This window comes from Zea mays, chromosome 1, assembly GCF_902167145.1.
Source record: "Zea mays cultivar B73 chromosome 1, Zm-B73-REFERENCE-NAM-5.0, whole genome shotgun sequence".
Classification (NCBI taxonomy): Eukaryota; Viridiplantae; Streptophyta; class Magnoliopsida; order Poales; family Poaceae; genus Zea; species Zea mays.
In genome coordinates, this window is record NC_050096.1 from 282244175 (window position 1) to 282248996 (window position 4822).

Genomic DNA, 4822 nt, shown 5'->3' on the forward strand with positions numbered 1-4822 from the left:
GAAAAATCTTCTTCCCACAAGCCGCATCGGAGTAAGGACAAGCAAAAGAGGATGAGGAAAGTGGTCTACTATGAGACCGACACTTCATCAACATCGACCTCCGACTCCGACGCGCCCTCCGTAACTTCTAAACGCCAAGAGCGTAAGAAGTTTAGTAAGATCCCCCTACACTACCCTCGCATTACTAAACATGCACCTCTACTTTCCGTCCCATTAGGCAAACCACCAACTTTTGATGGTGAAGATTATGCTAGGTGGAGTGACTTAATGCGATTTCATCTAACCTCACTCCACAAAAGTATATGGGATGTTGTTGAGTTTGGTGCACAGGTACCGTCCGTAGGGGACAAGGATTATGATGAGGATGAGGTGGCCCAAATCGAGCACTTCAACTCTCAAGCGACAACGATACTCCTCGCCTCTTTAAGTAGAGAGGAGTATAACAAAGTTCAAGGGTTGAAGAGCGCCAAAGAAGTTTGGGATGTGCTCAAAACCGCGCACGAGGGAGACGAGCTCACAAAGATCACCAAGCGGGAAACGATCGAGGGGGAGCTCGGTCGGTTCCGGCTTCGCAAAGGGGAGGAGCCACAACACATGTACAACCGGCTCAAGACCTTGGTGAACCAAGTACGCAACCTCGGGAGCGTAAAATGGGACGACCACGAAATGGTTAAGGTTATTCTAAGATCTCTCATTTTCCTTAACCCCACTCAAGTTCAATTAATTCGTGGTAATCCTAGATATACTAAAATGACCCCCGAGGAAGTTATCGGGAATTTTGTAAGTTTTGAGTGCATGATCGAAGGCTCGAGGAAGATCAACAAGCTTGATGATCCATCCACATCCGAAGCTCAACCCGTCGCATTCAAGGCGACGGAGGAAAAGAAGGAGGAGGCTACACCAAGTCGTCAACCAATAGACGCCTCCAAGCTTGACAATGAGGAAATGGCGCTCGTCATCAAGAGCTTCCGCCAAATCCTCAAGCAAAGGAAAGGGAAAGACTACAAGTCCCGCTCCAAGAAGGTTTGCTACAAATGTGGTAAGCCCGGTCATTTTATTGCTAAATGTCCTATATCAAGTGACAGTGACCGAGGCGACGACAAGAAGGGGAGAAGAAAGGAGAAGAAGAGGTACTACAAGAAGAAGGGCGGCGATGCTCATGTTTGTCGGGAGTGGGATTCCGACGAAAGCTCAAGCGACTCCTCCGACAACGAGGACGCCGCCAACATCGCCGTCACCAAGGGACTTCTCTTCCCCAACGTCGGCCACAAGTGCCTCATGGCAAAGGACGGCAAAAGGAAGAAGGTAAAATCAAGATCCTCCACTAAATATGAAACCTCTAGTGATGAAAATGCTAGTGATGAGGAGGATAACTTGCGTACCCTTTTTGCCAATCTTAACATGGAACAAAAGGAAAAATTAAATGAATTAATTAGTGCTATTCATGAAAAGGATGACCTTTTGGATTCCCAAGAGGATTGTCTTATTAAGGAAAACAAGAAACATGTTAAGGTTAAAAATGCTTATGCTCTAGAAGTAGAAAAATGTGAAAAATTATCTAGTGAGCTAAGCACTTGTCGTGAGATGATTGACAACCTTAGGAATGAAAATGCTAGTTTAAATGCTAAGGTTGATTCTCATGTTTGTAATGTTTCAATTCCCAATCCTAGAGATAATAATGATGATTTGCTTGCTAGGATTGAAGAATTAAACATTTCTCTTGCTAGCCTTAGAGTAGAAAATGAAAATTTAATTGGTAAGGCTAAAGAACTAGATGTTTGCAATGCTACCATTTCCAATCTTAGAGATAAAAATGATATTCTTCATGCTAAGATTGTTGAACTTAATTCTTGCAAACCCTCTACATCTATTGTTGAGCATGTATCTATTTGTACTAGATGTAGAGATGTTGATATCAATGCTATTCATGATCATATGGCTTTAATTAAACAACAAAATGATCATATGGCAAAACTAGATGCTAAAATTGCCGAGCACAACTTAGAAAATGAGAAATTTAAATTTGCTCGTAGCATGCTTTATAATGGGAGACGCCCGGGCATCAAGGATGGCATTGGCTTCCAAAGGGGAGACAATGTCAAAATTAGTGCCCCTCCTAAAAGATTGTCCAACTTTGTTAAGGGCAAGGCTCCCATGCCTCAGGATAACGAGGGTTACATTTTATACCCTGCCGGTTATCCTGAGAGCAAAATTAGGAGAATTCATTCTAGGAAGTCTCACTCTGGCCCTAATCATGCTTTTATGTATAAGGGTGAGACATCTAGTTCTAGGCAACCAACCCGTGCCAAGTTGCCTAAGAAAACTCCTACTGCATCAAATGAACATAACCTTTCATTTAAAACTTTTGATGCATCTTATGTATTAACTAACAAATCCGGCAAAGTAGTTGCCAAATATGTTGGGGGCAAGCACAAGGGCTCCAAGACTTGTGTTTGGGTACCCAAAGTTCTTGTGTCTAATGCCAAAGGACCCAAAACCATTTGGGTACCTAAAGTCAAGAACTAAAATTGTTTTGTAGGTTTATGCATCCGGGGGCTCAAGTTGGATACTCGACAGCGGGTGCACAAACCATATGACAGGGGAGAAAAGGATGTTCTCCTCCTACGAGAAAAACCAAGATCCCCAACGAGCTATCACATTCGGGGATGGAAATCAAGGTTTGGTCAAAGGTCTTGGTAAAATTGCTATATCACCCGACCATTCTATTTCCAATGTTTTTCTTGTAGATTCATTAGATTACAATTTGCTTTCCGTATCTCAATTATGTCAAATGGGCTACAACTGTCTTTTTACTGATATTGGTGTCACTGTCTTTAGAAGGAGTGATGATTCAATAGCATTTAAGGGAGTATTAGAGGGTCAGCTATACTTAGTAGACTTTGATAGAGCTGAACTCGACACTTGCTTAATTGCTAAGACTAACATGGGCTGGCTCTGGCATCGCCGACTAGCACATGTTGGGATGAAGAATCTTCATAAGCTTCTAAAGGGAGAACACATTTTAGGACTAACCAATGTTCATTTTGAGAAAGACAGGATTTGTAGCGCATGCCAAGCAGGAAAGCAAGTTGGCACTCATCATCCGCATAAGAACATAATGACAACCGACAGGCCACTGGAGCTCCTACACATGGATCTATTCGGCCCGATTGCTTACATAAGCATCGGCGGGAGTAAGTACTGTCTAGTTATTGTGGATGATTATTCTCGCTTCACTTGGGTATTCTTCTTACAGGAAAAATCTCAAACCCAAGAGACCTTAAAAGGATTCTTGAGACGGGCTCAAAATGAGTTCGGCTTAAGGATCAAGAAAATTAGAAGCGACAACGGAACGGAGTTCAAGAACTCTCAAATTGAAGGCTTTCTTGAGGAGGAGGGCATCAAGCATGAGTTCTCTTCTCCCTACACCCCTCAGCAAAATGGTGTAGTGGAGGGGAAGAATCGAACTCTATTGGACATGGCAAGGACCATGCTTGATGAGTACAAGACTTCGAATCGGTTTTGGGCCGAGGCGGTCAACACCGCCTGCTACGCCATCAACCGGTTATATCTGCACCGAATCCTCAAGAAGACATCCTATGAACTCCTAACCGGTAAAAAGCCCAACATTTCATATTTTAGAGTCTTTGGTAGCAAATGCTTTATTCTTGTTAAAAGAGGTAGAAAATCTAAATTTGCTCCTAAAACTGTAGAAGGCTTTTTACTTGGTTATGACTCAAACACAAGGGCATATAGGGTCTTTAACAAGTCCACTGGACTAGTTGAAGTCTCATGTGACGTTGTGTTTGATGAAACTAACGGCTCTCAAGTAGAGCAAGTTGATCTTGATGAGATAGGTGATGAAGAGGCTCCATGCATAGCGCTAAGGAACATGTCCATTGGGGATGTGTGTCCTAAGGAATCCGAAGATCCTCCAAAAGCACAAGATCAACCATCCTCCTCCACGCAAGCATCTCCACCAACTCAAAATGAGGATGAGGCTCAAGTTGATGAAGTAGAAGATCAACCAAATGAGCCACCTCAAGACGATGGCAATGATCAAGGGGGAGATGCAAATGAGGAAGATAAGGAGGATGAGGAACAAAGACCGCCACACCCAAGAGTCCACCAAGCAATCCAACGAGATCACCCCGTCGACACCATCCTCGGCGACATTCATAAGGGGGTAACCACTAGATCTCGTGTTGCACATTTTTGTGAACATTACTCTTTTGTTTCCTCTATTGAGCCACACAGGGTAGAGGAAGCACTCCAAGATTCAGATTGGGTGGTGGCAATGCAAGAGGAGCTCAACAACTTCACTAGAAATGAGGTATGGCATTTAGTTCCACGTCCTAACCAAAATGTTGTAGGAACCAAATGGGTCTTCCGCAACAAGCAAGATGAGCATGGTGTGGTGACAAGGAACAAAGCTCGACTTGTGGCGAAAGGATACTCCCAAGTCGAAGGTTTGGATTTCGGTGAAACCTATGCACCCGTAGCTAGGCTTGAGTCAATTCGAATATTATTGGCCTATGCTACTTACCATGGCTTTAAGCTTTATCAAATGGACGTGAAAAGTGCCTTCCTCAATGGACCAATCAAGGAAGAGGTCTATGTTGAGCAACCTCCCGGCTTTGAAGACAGTGAGTATCCTAACCATGTCTATAAGCTCTCTAAGGCGCTTTATGGGCTCAAGCAAGCCCCAAGAGCATGGTATGAATGCCTTAGAGATTTCCTTATTGCTAATGGCTTCAAAGTCGGTAAAGCCGATCCTACACTCTTTACTAAAACACTTGAGAATGATTTGTTTGTATGCCAA